The sequence below is a fragment of the Vicugna pacos genome, chromosome 2 (assembly GCF_048564905.1).
Source record: "Vicugna pacos chromosome 2, VicPac4, whole genome shotgun sequence".
NCBI classification, from domain to species: Eukaryota; Metazoa; Chordata; class Mammalia; order Artiodactyla; family Camelidae; genus Vicugna; species Vicugna pacos.
This window is the reverse complement of record NC_132988.1, coordinates 84,834,120-84,848,974: the sequence shown is the minus strand read 5'-3', so window position 1 is coordinate 84,848,974 and position 14,855 is coordinate 84,834,120. Positions and strand designations below refer to the sequence as shown.

General features: G+C 44.9%; 1 non-coding gene across 1 annotated transcript; it reads left to right on the top strand.

Annotated features, from left to right (window-relative positions):
- The first annotated feature begins 378 nt into the window (after nt 1–378).
- On the top strand, nt 379–485 carry LOC116276837 (U6 spliceosomal RNA). The gene has a single exon (XR_004186320.1). It is a non-coding gene; the product is annotated as a U6 spliceosomal RNA (small nuclear RNA).
- Nucleotides 486–14,855: the final 14,370 nt, after the last annotated feature.

Below are 14,855 nucleotides of genomic sequence, written 5' to 3'. Positions count from 1 at the left end.
TGCCAGGCAAATATTAGGTACTGAGACAGATGCAAAAAATACTTTCTTCCCTTTGAGAACCAGAGGGGGAGACCTGGCATATAGAAGTCATCACAACATAAGGTAGTATGGGCTCTAACGATGTAAAGCCAGGGTGCTGTGGAACCCCAGAGGAAGGTGCAGGTGCTTTGCAAGCTCTACAACTCACTATACTTTCATTTACTCATGTGTTTACTGAACATCTATTACGTGCTAGACACTGCTCTTGATTTTGAAAGCACCATATTGGAGAGACAGACAAGGTCCCAGTTCTCAAGTGGTTTACATGTCTTATAAACAAATCATTTTTATATCAATAAATAAGATAACTTTCAAGAGGGTTAAGTGCTGTAGAGACCAGTGCTCACTTCAGCAGCACGTGTACTAAAATTGGAACGATACAGAGAAGATTAGCATGGCCCCTGCAGAAGGATGACACACAAATTCGTGAAGCATTCTGTATTTTTTAACAACAACAAAAAAAGTGCTATAGACACCATAAAACAGGAGATTTAATGGAGTGTAATAGGTTTATTGAGGAGGGATGCATGTTTTAAATCAGTTGCTGTTGGAAACCCTAGTGACATTTAAGCTGGGACCAGAAACTGGGAGAAGAGTATTTGGGGCAGAGGGCAAAGGTGAGTGCAGATGCAAAGGCCCTGCAGTGGGATGAAGGTCACTGTGGCTGGAGTGACTGACGGGGTAGGTAGACAAAGTCAGAGGGGCAGCCTGGCTGGACTAGTGCCTCGTCAGCCACAGTAAGGAGTGCAAAATTTCCCCCGAGGCTGGAAGCCCCTGGAGGTCAGATTCTTGCTTTAAGCTGATCCTTCTGGCTGCTCCGTGGGTACATGCCAGGTAAGAGAGCTGGTGACTTAGATGAGGCTGGCAGCACAGGAGCAGAGAAGTGGTCAGATTAGGGATCTGTTTGGGAAGTAGTGTTGGCAAAACCTGCTGATAGAATGGGCGAAGGCACGTGAGCACAAGAATAATCAAATCTGAAACGTTTGGCTTGAGCAGCTGGGTGGTGGGATGCACAAGATGGGAAAGGACGGCCACGTTTGGGCTGAGGGCCGGATCATGGGCTCTGATTTCTATGTAATGGAAGTTATTGGCAGCCATCGTAAAACTGGCTTTTGTCCAAATGAGCTGGAGTGCCTCAGGGGGACTTTGCCAATCCTCACCCAAGCCCTGCCTGCTCTTCCCACCCAACAGCCAACATTCTGACTGCACACCCTACACCAGCGGCTCCCATTGCCTCTCTGATCCCTCCTGCAGGACTTCTCCTTGCCCACGGGTGGCCATCCTGCCATTTCTGGACACTTCCAGTCCTGCTTCTGCCTCGGGGCCTGTGTTCCCACTATCTTCTTAGCATGGCCTGCTCCTCCCATTCATCCCCCAGGCGCTCACCTCCCTCTCCCTTTTGTTGCCTTCAAATCTTTGGCCAAAGGTCATCTTCTCAAGGAAATCAATCCAGGCCACACTACTCGTTGGAAAATCACAAAACTCCACTCTCCTCCTCTTGCCAATACACCCTGTCCCTCTCTCACCAGCTTTATTTTTCTCCAGAGTACTTACCACCTTCTAATAGACTGACATCTTTCTATCTATTTACGTATTGTCCAGCCCCTGTCACTTGAATATAAACTTCAGGTTTATATTCAAAGATATAAGTTAGGATTTTGCCTGCTTTGTTCACTGCTGTATGCCCAGAGGCTAGAACGATGCCTGACACATAGCAGAGGCTCAGAAAATACACTCTGAGTGACTTAAAGTGCATTATGGTATCTTTCTCTCGTAGGGGAGTTATTGTTTCAATATAAATTTGTCTTCAGTAGGAAGTGATGAAGAGGAAATCTGTCCAGGTCCTATCCTGGATTGATGACTAGTTTCCCAGGTAAACCAGGACAACTGGTCACTTCTACTATCACCCCATTTTACAGCTGAGAAAACTGAGGCTCAGTCAGATTCCAATTTTTCTAATGCCTTAGAAATACCAGTCATGTACTGGCCTGTTAGGTCATCCAGCCAAACTCCAGTACCTGAGCAGGACCCAGAGTATTTCTCTCACACTCACACCCATTTGTAATGTGTCAGTGAGTGGAGATTAGCTCTTACACGAGCACAGATTTGAAAAGCGCTGTCATTCGTGAAAATTAAAACTGTGAGTAACCTCTGTGTGGGATCCTGGGGAGACAAGGAATCTTCTAGTCATCAATACAGAGCCCTGGACTTTGGTTTGCTTCTTCGACATTTATTAAGAGCTTACTGTTTTCTTAGGGGGAGGGTATAGCTCAGTGGTAGAGCATGTGCTTAGCATGCACGAGGTCTTGGGTTCAATAGGCAGTCCCTCCATTAAAATAAATCAATGATCCTAATTACCTTCCCCCAAGAAATAAACAAAGTAAAAACTTTCAAGAGCTTACTGTTTTCTTAAAGACAACAAAAACACACATACATGCAAATATTCATACCAGCACTATTCTCAACAGCCAGAAAGGAAAAACAACCCAAATATCCATTAACAGACAAATGGACAAACAAAATGTGGTGCATAAATACAACTGAACATCACTGAGCCATAAAGCAAATGAGGTCATGGGACACATGACAACGTGGGCGAACCTCAAAAACATTAGAGAACATGAGTGAAAGAAGCCAGACACAAAAAGTCACATATTGTATGATTCCACTGATAGGAAATGCCCATAAATCCATAGCGACAGAAAGGAAATTGGAGGTTGTCGGGACTGCTTAATGAGCACGGCAGTTTATTCGGGGTGAGGAAAGTGGTTTTGAAATAGAGATGGTGGTTGCGTAACATTGTGAACGTACTAAATGCCACTGAAATGTTCGTTTTAAAGTGGTTCACTTTAACCTACGTGAATTTCACCTCAATCTTTTAGTAAAAAAGCATGTGCCTAAATTTGTTCCTCTAGTCTTCACAAAAACCCAACAAATGAGGCATTGATACTATTATTCCCACGAGGAAACTGAGCCTAGAGAGGGTGAGGCCCTGGTCAAGGTCACACAGATGTTAGACTTGGAGCCAAGGTCTGGTTGCCTCCAAAGCCTTGGCGCAGAACCGGGGTGTCTCCAAGGGAATAGAGGGCTGGCTGCGGGGGTGCGAAGGGGAGAAGCCCTGGCAGAGGTGGGGTTAAAGCAGAAGGGCTCTGGGCTCTCTTTAGGGTCCCAACCAGCACCAGCAAAACTCAGAGTCTTGAACCTTTTGGCTCCTGCTACATCTGCCCTCTGGTCTGACCGCGGCCCCGCTTCTCTTTGTGTTCCTCTGAACGCCCCACATCAGGGAGCAGCCGACACCAATGGCTGGGGGTTGGGGGGGCAGGGCCAAGTGAGGAATCCTGCAGAACCCTTGACCAAAGGCCCTAGTACCCCTCGCTTTCCCCTTCCTTAAAATGCCTTAAGTCTTTGACTCAACAACGGAGCACTTGAGTGACTTGAATATAAACATATTTCAAAAGAAGAGCATATTTTAGGCGGTTCTGTCTCAGCAGACTTGATGGGTGTAGTTCAACTTGTGGGGAGGAGCAGGGGTGGCTGGTGGAGAGAGAGACTGGAGGACGGAGCAAACGTGGCAGAATGACACATAGTTAGGGCTTTATGAAGTCTACCAGCTCTTTGTGAACACAAGACAAACTCCAGTGGGAGGCTCCCCGAGGAGCCCCTTTGACAGTTTCTGCACCTTTGGAGCTTCTCCTGTTTGTTTCCTCTTCAAAGCTTGTTAGCACCTCCCGATGGGGAGACTTTGGCCACTTAGGAGAGAGATGGGGCCTGGCTCCAGGGGCCTGACCCTCGGCCAGGGCTGGGGCTCCCATCAATTCCCTGTGAGTTTGTTGATGGTCGTTGAGGTGAGAAGGGCAGAGAAGGCAGAAGATCTCTGCAGACCCTCTTTTTTTCATTGTAGACTCTTCTTGATAGCATAACCGAAGTCCTCAATCATAATTTATACTCTGTGACCCCTTAAAAAAGTAAAAGACCAATGTGTCGGACAGAAGCAAGTCACAGTGACTTTGGAGAATTCAGAAGGGCCAAGGTGCTACCAGAGATCAGCAGGGACCCAACCCACTCCTCCTACTGAGCAGAACTGACTTTCAGGAAGAGGAGCCCAACCTCCAGGGAGCCTGCCTGGGGAGTGGCTTTTCCTGTTGAAAGATCACGAAGCTCTGGTCTACAAAGTAGTTAAAGGGTCTTCCAGGAAGCAAAGTGTCTCCAGGTACACTCCAAGCAGCCTGGGGCAGCCTTGTGCCCAGATGGTAAGGGCTTCCTTCTGGGCTCCGGCCAAGCCAGGATGGACACTCAGTCTAGAGCCACCATTCAAATACCAACAGCATTGCCTCCATGTTTGCCCCAGGAGGGGACCAACCCAGTATCTCTGGCTGAGTCCTATGGGTCACTCCCACTGTCCCACTCACTCACACCAAGAAAGAGGAGGCCAGAAGATCTGAATATGCAAAGTCTCCAATGGTCTCATCCTCAATCAGCTTAATGAAGAGGTTGCTGGTGACAATCAAACAGGCCCAGGAGACTATTGACAAATACATCAGCTGCCCAGGGTGGCAGGTCCCCTCAGCTAGCTCAGACCTTGGTGTTTTTTCAATTGATTTTGAAATACTGAGGATTACTTAAGTTACTAAAGTCACATCTGGGGGGAAATTATACTCAGCTGTAGGAGATAAAGACCACTGTCTTGGTGGTATCTTCAGACAGCCTCTCTGTGCTGTCTTTTGAATCGCTCACATGTGCCTGATGCTTTAAATACAGTATTAAAATACGAGAGTAAAATCATTCTCGGGGAGAAAAAAAGATGAAAGGAGTGGAAATTAAATGGAATGCCAACAGATGTGTGTGTGCAGGAAAATAAGATGGGGGATGTGAACAAGTGGGTCATAAATGAGGAAATGGTCCTCTCAACGTTGTTAATATCTCCAGACGGTTTCCCTTCAACCTTCAAGTGAATGATACGGTAGAGTGACTAAAAGTTCAAGCTTTTCAGGCAGAATGTATAGGATCAAATCCTCACTCTGCCATTTATGAGCTGTGTGACTTTGGGTAAGCCCCTGACCTCTCTGTGTCTGTTTTCTCCTCAGTGGGTGGGGTACACAACCAACAGAGGGCTTGCTACATAACATTTCCATTGTTTTCAAAATATTATAAAAGAATAGCAAATGAAGAGATATTATACAGAAAGGTAACTTTCCCATCTGAAAGCCTGCAGTACCTACCTCAGTGGGTCCTTTCAACTTAAATACATATTTAGTGCTCCCTGCCAGGAAGAAGCTGCTGCTTCAGATACATTTGGGCTGAAATATGAAAATGTCCACCGTGTTGTTCTAACCTCTTCTGCGACCGTTTACATGGTCATTGCTTTCTAGACAATTGCATTTTTCGTCCCCAAAAACTGCCAAAGGAAGGTCTGCGCAGATTTCAGTTAAGACAATAGAGTCAAAAAGGCTTCAGGTGGTGTGCTATTGGGTCCTGAGCCCCAGCAGGAAGGCACCAACCTGAAACCTGATGGGAGGAATGGGGTCAGCGGTTTCTGCTACTTGGGAGGGCCCTATTTCATGCCACTGAGCTAGGTACCTCCTCCACAGACCTCCAGTCTTATCAGCTGCAGGGGACAGACACCGTGAGCCCCATTTGGCAGACGAGGAATGGGCCTGGAGTTGCCGAGTGTCACTATGTGCCTGAACCTGGTTCCAGCTGGGCCCCTCTGGCTCCAGCATCAGCATTCCTTGCAGTCCGCCCAGTGTCCAACCAGCTCTTGGTCCCTTTCCCTGTCATTTCTGAAACCAGAAGCAATCCATTTCGGGATCTGATCATCTGCCAGACAGTTCTTCTCAAGATCTACCATAAATCTCATCTGCTACCATTTACGTCTCCCTCTCTCCTCTCCCGCTGTGTATCTGACACCCTCCCCCCATGGTGATCTCATTGGGTGTTCACTCCAACCCAGTGGTTTTGTCCCCGCCCCAGGGACATTTAGCCATGTCAAGAGATACTTTGGGAGTCACAACCAAGGGAGAAGATACGCTACGGGCATCCGGGAGCAGAGAGCAGAGAGGCTGTTAAGCATCCAGCAACACACAGGACAGCCCCCCATATCAAGAATTATGTGGCCCCAACAGTGCCAAGGCTGAGAAACCTGAAAGCAGGACTCTTGATGTTGGTGCCCCAAATCCACTTCTCCTCTAGTCTTCCCGTTCTCCCTAAAAGCTGCCGTCTCTCACAAGCAGCTCAGACCCCAAACCTGAGTCTGCCTTGATTTGTCCCTTTGTCTCACCCTTTTCTTCAGGCAAATTTTACTTGTCCCTATTTGGAAAAGAATCCCTTGCTCTCTGACTCATATCTCAACATTGGCAATGGTTTAATTAACATATTAAAATATCTGTTCATTCATGTAATCAGCAAATGATGATGGGGAGACCACCGAGCACTCAGCCACCACATCAGCTTTCTCCAGGATTGCCAAGCCTCTTCACCTGGGAAACTTTCACACAGGCAGTTCAGCCCTGGTGAGGAGTTCACTGAATGGAGTTTAAGAGGGTTTGCAAAAACAGCAAATGAAAAGTTTAAGGTTAAAATCAATATCAAATTGCATAAAGTGAAGAGAAAGCCAACCAAAGGGAATTCAGAACCATTCAAAGCCAGATCGTTATCATGACCCTGTGTCCACCCGGGCAGCATGGGCTGTGGGGGCCTGCCGCTGTGCTGGTCCTCGGGTTGCTTACAGTCTACATGGGACAGAATGTGTAGGGAGAACAGATTATCTAAACCAACTCCCAGAAATTAAGTCCGGGTGAGCGCTGCCTGCCCCTTGACCTCTCAGAAGACCTTCCCTTCTTCCAAAGGTGCCACCTCTGTTCAGATCTGCAGAGAGGCCCCTGTCTGGCCACAAAGGTCATGTCACTAAAAGGAAGCCCAGGGCTTCAGAGACATGGCTGCTCTTTTTCCAGAAAAGGCATAGAGCCGTTCTGTCCCGCATCTCATCCACTGGGCTTAGCTGCTCCCAGAAGTCCACTGGGAATCTTTGTTAAGTGGCCACCCTAAAAGGAGACACAAATAGGTTTGAGGCCATCAAACAGGCATCCCAGGAAATGATTCAAGGCACAATTCTGCCTTCCAGGCCCAGAGCAATGGTTTCAGCAGTACCGGGATGGCTCCAGGGAAGTCTTCCATATTCACCCTACACCTGAAGACCCTGGGCAAGTCATCGGGGCGGGGTGGGGGGGCACCGAACATCAAGGTAGGCTCTGGGAACCCTTGTGATCCCACCCCCAGGAGCGAGCTGGGTCTAGGACAGACCTAAACATTTTTCTTGCACACCATAGATGTGGAGTCCTCAAGTGACCTTGGGCAAGTCACACAACTCCATGAACCTCATTTTCCAATGAGAAAAATGAGGATAGTAATACCTACTTCAAAGTTCTTGCCAAGATTAAATGAGCTACTACACATAAAGAAAGCACTTACCACAAAACCTTCTCTAAGTATTATGTATAATTTCATTATTATTATTATTATTATTATTATTATTATTATTATAGCTTTTAGCACAGAGCCCGGCATGTAGCACTCACTCAGTATTAACCTTTACGACTTAGGCCTACTGTACACCTGGAAGTCAGGCGAGCTTGTAAAGCCCTGAGATGCTAGGATTCATCCACAGGTTTCATACTGTCATTAGAAAGAAACAGGGAAAAACAAAGACTCCTATTTTCAAAAGGAATAATCAACATTTATTAAGCACCTACTGCTTGCCAGGTACCGAGCAAGGCGCTGAAGATACGATAGTGAATTAAAGAAAGCTTGCTGCTTTCTTAGTGGTTCTTAGTAATTGCAAGGTCACACACCCCCTCTGAAAACTGAACTAATTACATTGATCCTTTAATGGTGAGACGAAGAAGGTGTTTCTTGGCAATGTTTTCCCTTGATCCTGGTTCCTTGGTAAATAGTTGAATCACAACAATACCCAGACAGTCACCTGGGAGGGCGCTGTGAACTTCATCTGGCTTGGCCACCACGCCCACCTCCCCGCAGGCGGTCACCTAGCCCCAAGCAAACGCTTTGATAAAGGCGGGTGTGTGTGAGACCTACAGAGAATCACAATTAGATTTCCACAGGATGAATGGAAAGATAAGAACTATGCACTGTGCTCCTTGTATGCTTAAAAAAAAAAAGTGCCCAAGATAGCTGCAGAGAGACAGGGGATCTCTCCTGGAACTCCTTTTTTGATTATAAAACTCAGTTTTCTTATCGAGCCAATTCCAAAGTCACCCTTATGGCCATCATCTCTGGAATTTCACCCCTGCCTGCCTTTGGCCCTTGCTCTTCATCACTTTTCCAGCTCCCTCTGGCTCAGGGAGATGGCAGCACCAGGCTGTGTCAGGGGTGGGAGGGGCATCTCTCCTGGTCCAGGCCCAGGTCATCAGAGTTCTAAGCCTGAGACAGTCACCCTTGGCCCCGTGCACTGAGCCAGCTTGTTTGACTTGAAGACGGACCACAGGCTGGCCAAGCAGACAAAGCTCTGAACCATCTCCCCTGACCCTCCAGGCCCCTCACAACCTAACACCACCCAGCCTGTCTCCAAACACTTGCCACCCTCCCCCTACCCTCCCCATGCTTTCATCCCTCCTTGCCTTTGCCTGTGGTGTTCCCACTATCAGAAAAGACCTGCTCCTTCCTTCAAACTTTCGTATCTGCTCATCTCTCCAGACCAAACTGGATCCTTGTCTTTTTCTTGAGGCACTCCTTTCAATGTCTGTCCTTTCCTCTCCGCGGGGCCCCAGGGCACTGCCCCTAGTAAGGTCCTGCACACAGCGTGTCTCCCCACGATGTAAGTTCCTGGATGGCTGCAGGCGGGCTTGATTGATTTTTGTAATTTCTGGTCCGTGGGAGGCTCTCAATAAATGGAAGATGAATGGCTAACTGACTGAATAAAGAAATGACCTCATTCTCAATTTGTTAACAAAAGTGACTCTTCTGTAGGGTCACAGAAAGACATTAGAGATCATTTTCCCCAGCCCAGTTCTACTTCTTACTAGTTGTGTGGCCTTGGGTAAGTTACTTAACCTCTCTGTACCTCAGCTCCTTCATGTGTAAAATGCACATAACAGAATAATAGATCTGTTTCTAAGGGTGGCCAGTGAGCATAAGACGTTAGCATACATAAGGTACATAAAACACGCCTGGTGCAAAGGAAGTGCTCAGTGAATGCTGGAGTTTATCACTGTCAGTGCAGTGACACCCTGAACGCCTGGCCCATTTCCCCACCACCCGCATACATCCATTCCCACTGCAGTGAGGTTGGCTGCAAATAGTCCCACCCACACCCTCCCTTTGGAGACTTGTCCTCAGCCTCACGCACACAGATCGTTTCCCTCCGGGTACCCTGTGCCGAGCTGCCCTGCGCTGCTCATACTCAATGCCTGGCTGCCAGGGGCTACAAAGGCCCCCACCTCAAGGTACAGTCCGTGCTCCAGAGCCCCGTGGGAGCAGACTGAGCTGGAGTCCATCCGGGCTTACTCCCCTTCCCCGTCCTGCCTCCTCGCCCCCTTCTCCCGAGGGCGCCCCCATCACTCTCTCACACCAGAATCTCCGTCTCAGTCTCCATTTCTAGGGACTCTGATCTACCCAGGCATCGTCACCACTAGTATCATCAGAGAGGGGGGACACACGCAGAGTGGTGGCCTGACTGATCCAAGGTTCAGAACAGAACCAGCTGGAGGTCAGGCAGTGACCAGGAGTTAGTTATTTTAGAGGAGTGCAGGTTTCTGAATCTCCGAGGAACTTTTGGCAAGAAACAACTGAATGAATTAACTAACAATCAACTAGAAAAATAACAAAAAGCCAGCAGTACCTGAGGTAGGTGCAGAAAGTCACAACCTTTGGGGTGATGAGAGAGGACAGAGAAGCCTCTGCTGAGACCAGATATCCTGGGGTGGGAGCCGAAGGAAGCAGGCAACAGGAGCCCTTCAGGTCAGCACAGTGACTGAGGGCGGCAAAATGGGAGCAAGATCGTGTTCCTACTTGGCTTGGCCTTACTGCAGACCCACCTGTGCAGAGTATCTTTCCCCACAACAATTTCGATCCCATGAGCCCGTGATCACGCGAGCCCGCAAGCACGCGTCCATGCCCTCCCCGGCCCAGCTGGAAGTCATCTCCCCGTGATGACCCCGTGGCAGCTGTCCAGTTCAACCTATCACACTAGACCATGAGGTCTGTGAGAGCAGAATTCAGGACGTGGCTCTTTGCCCTACCCCCCAGGGGAAGTGCGGTGAGGGGGAATAAGGGAAGAAGTCGCAGACACTTGCTGTTGGGCAGCTGTGAGGTATAGGGGTCTAATGATAATTCACGCTTTTCCTTGTGAACGAGGACTGGGAGCAGTCCTTTGTCATCGTGGTCACCCCGCAGCTACAACTAAGGAAGCCAGATCCACATCCAAGTCTGAGCTAAAAAAAAAAAGACCAGAGAAAGACAAATAAGCTCCAGATGAGGAGTTTCAAGACATTTGATGTAATTAGATGGATATTTTGATGGGAAAAGGGGCTGGCAAAGCTTTGCAGGGACACACTCCAGGTGCAGGAGTTTGGATTTTTTAATATGAAAGGATTTTATTTTCTAATTACAAAACTAACGTATAGCTGTAAAAAAAATCAAAGAAGACAGAGTGTATAAAGCATCCAATTTTAGTGCCTAGTTCCCTCCCACCCTCAGCAATACCTACTAAGAGTTTGACTGTTCTTCCAGACATTTTTTTAATAGACATATTAGATGGACAGATAGATAAAATACATAGAGATCTCCAACTTTTCCCCTGTTCTTTTTTCTTCCTCCAGGTATTTCTCCAGTTAGTACGTCATTCTGTTTAATATCTGAAAAGTCTATGTAATCATTCAATAAATATTTATTGTGTACCTACTATGCACCAGTTAATGTGCTAGATGTTGAAGAGAAAGCAGTTCTGTATTAGTGGACTTTAAGTTTCCTTTTTTTTTTCTTTCCTATAGCAAGTCAAACTATAATAACATAATACTAATCTTTTATGTAAAATATAACCTTTTTACATGTATCTTCGGGTCCTTCTTCAAGAATTTCTATAGGAAGTTCTATAGGAATTTGATGGATCAAAGCAAAAGCATGTTACAAATTTGAAAGTTATTGCCAAATCACTCTCCAAGAAAAGGTCATGACAATTTCTTTTTCTACCAGCAATGTACGAGATACATATTTACCCACATCTCAGTCAACAATAAACATCATTCTCTTTATTCTTTGCCAATCTAGCAGATAAAAACTTGTGTTTTTTGAATGTTCATTTTAAAATGACTTTCATGATTGGCATTTTTAATGTGTTCAATAACCACCTGGATTTCTAATTTAGTGAACTGATTGTTACATAACTTTCTACCTTAAAAAAAAATTAGCTTCTCATTGATTTGTTGGAAGTCTATATATTGTAATGGATCTTAAATCCTTTGTCATGTATGTTGCAAGTATTTTCCCCAATTCGATTATTTTGCAACTTTCTTTATGAGTAGGCTTTCTTGAAGAGAAATATAAATTTTTATACTGTCAAATTTTATCTATCTTATCTTTTATGGTTTTTAATTTTATATCATGCTGGAAAGACTTCTTATTCATAGCTCAACAGGTCAGTCAATAGTTTTGATTTGCAGGCATTGATTCTAGACTATGTGAAGCTTTATATTGCATTTTGGGGGGTATATAAATACTTTTACAAGGCAAGTTATTTTTAAACTCCTGTAACTACAATTTACTACTGGCCTAAATAATTTCTTTTAATTATAGAAACAAGAATGCAAAGAACCACATTAAATTTTAAAAATATCTAATAAATTGTTTTTGAATATGCATTTTTCCAATTACAAAAGAGACACATATTTATTATAATTGGAGGGAGGGATTCCATAACAGCACAGGGAACAAACGCTTCCCACAAAATTACATTTCCCCAAATAACCACAGTTTATATTTCACTATTTTTCTTTCTGTCTTTTTTCTAGTCTTGTGCACTCATAAAAAAAAAATTTTAACAAAGCTAGGTTCATAGTCTGCTAGAACAAGTTTTCTTTTTTTTTTTCATGTAATACCAGATTGTGAATTTGGGGGAGGGCTGAGTAGCTATTGAGCACTCCATTACAAAGCCTGTAATTGATTAGTCAGTCAGTGTCTGTTTCCTAAGGAACGATCTCCCCCCACCAAAATCTCTTTATCCCTTGATCTTTTATCATCTTGTCCTTTTTTTTTTTTTTCCCTGTAGCTCCTCCTGTAGGTAATCGTGGAGCTGTGTTATCTTGGGAAAGTCCATTCCCCTTTCCCCACTTTTCCAGGCCTTCCTTGAGGACCGTTTTATCGACACTTCTGGGTGCTGTTTCAATGGAATGCAGAGACAAGTGTTTACTGTGTGCTCCTCGAAGCTGTGTGTAAATCCAGCTCTGTCCTGTTTGCTTCTGGACATCATCTCGTCACATTTCAGAGAGACTCGTCTGTTTCTGATGGATCTCTAGCTTCTCAGGAGTGCCTCCCACTATGTTGGGTCTGGATTTCTGTCACATTCACAGCCGCCCTCTAGTTTCTGGCAAATATCACATTACTCACTGAGCCCGGACAGCCAGATCAGCGGAACTGCGCCTGGTGGTCAGCCGAACCACAGATGCTGCAGCTAGAGGGCGCTCACAGCCTCTCAATCCTGAGGAGTTAGGCGATTGGAAAGATGTTTTCCATTAGTGCCCAAACTTACAGTCTTGGGGGAAGGGAGAGCAATATACTTGGTCATAAAATAACTGGTAAGAACTTGTAACATATTCACTTTCCAAATAAAACCGACATATGATGAGAATAGCATGTCAGATGCTGTTCTAAGCCCTCACCTCTTCCCCCAACACTCCTAAGAGACAGGTACAGACCAATCAAACCCTCCCTCTCCAGAAGAGGCACTAAGAGATTTAGTAATTTTCCCAAGGTCACGGGAGTAGAGGTGGAAGTCAAACTCAGGCAGCTAGCTCCAAAGCCCACACTTAATCACCATGAACTGGCTCCAAAACCTTTTTTTTAAAAAGACATTTGAGGATGGACATTGCTTATCCCTGGGGAGCAAGAAATATTAGGAAACTACATTATTTACTTTCCACACAAAGCTCTGCATTGTTGAAAATTATTTCCCATGCATAAACTGTTATGGTTACCTATAAAATTCAATGACTTTTATAAGAATAATATAAGAGAGAATAAGAAATTGCTCAACTGTAGTCAAGGGCCAATTCAGATTACACAGGTCTTGAAGTTTATACATGAGGAGGGGGTGTTTCTTTAAGAAAAAACTCAAACCAGGAATACAAAATTAGGTATGAAAGTAAAATAAATTTTGATTGAAAAAAGAAATCACAACAAATTACAAATTTTTAGAAGATGACAAATAAGGCAAATATAAAAAAGTGAAAAATTATGTAGTATACCTCTATTATACTTTTTCCTATTTTTTGTTGTATATTCTTTGTGTGATCATCTCTGTAAATGACAATAATTCTGCACTGTCATTGTCACGAAGAGAAGAGAAAACAATTCAAATGCACTTTGAAATGCCATTATATTGGACTGAGCTACATAACTGTTTAATCAAATTAGCTTTAAACCATATGCGATAACTTACAGATGAATATGCATGGGATTTTTGTCACAGGAACACTTAGGTTGCTCTGCTATGATTTTGAAGATTTTGAATGTCTTTTTTTTTTCTAGAATTGCCAGACGCCGACAGGATAAGGTGTCTCAGATATGCTAAGACTGGTCCAGTGGGAATCAGTTGGGGTCCCCGTCAGTTTTTATGCGAGGAGGCATAAAAATGCTCCTTCACAGTTTATAGTATTGCTACAGATTTGTGCCCTACTAACATAGGAAGTCTGGTCAGTTCTATCTGGCACTGATCCTCATTTTAAAAGCATAGTAGTATGGTGTGTTATAATTGTATCCACTGCCCTCCTGAGTATTTTCTTGAAGGTAATTTCTGTCTTGAGTAGACATCAATGAGAACCAAATATTCCAAGTATAATTTTGTACATCTGAGGATTCACAGAACATTCCTCACACTAGCTTCTATTTCTGCACATTTTGACTCTCTTCTCTTCCAGTGTCAGGGGCAGTGGGATATACTGATATTGTAATAGGACCCGTGATGCCAGATGGGTTTGTACCAAGGACATCAGGCATATTCCCGGAAGCCGTTTCTACCCGAGAGAAGCTAACGTGGAAGTAAGTGTGAACCACATGAATAGATCCCTTGAACCCCAAATAAGTCTCCAACTCAGCTTCTCCTTAGCTGGTGTCCCTACCATGCTCAGGGCCTCTCCACTGACACACAACTCCTCAAGGGAAAACTGATGGAGGGGGAAGAAGACAATATCCTTAGCCCACTGCAGTTAAAATATCTTACATTTGCAATTTTATCAAAAGCATATGACCACATGAAACCATGCAAGGACCGCATTATTAGAAGTTCTAAAGCCTAAGCCTCTTTTATTTCAGAGTAAATCCTGCCCTGACTGTGGTGAAGATGGTCATTGCAACCTGACCTGAGATCGTGGATAAATCAGTGTGGACCAGAGCTGTCAAAAAAAATCTCATGTTGGAAAAAGGCCCTGAGCTAGACCTTGGACCTTTGGTAGGATTCACCAGACAGAATCTAGAGTAGGAAGAGCCGAAGCCACAAATTTCTTCAGTCTGCCCAAAGTTGACACACATATATATGGATGTGCTCTCCTGCCAATGAAAACATTTTTTTTTATAACTGGCTGAGAGCTACC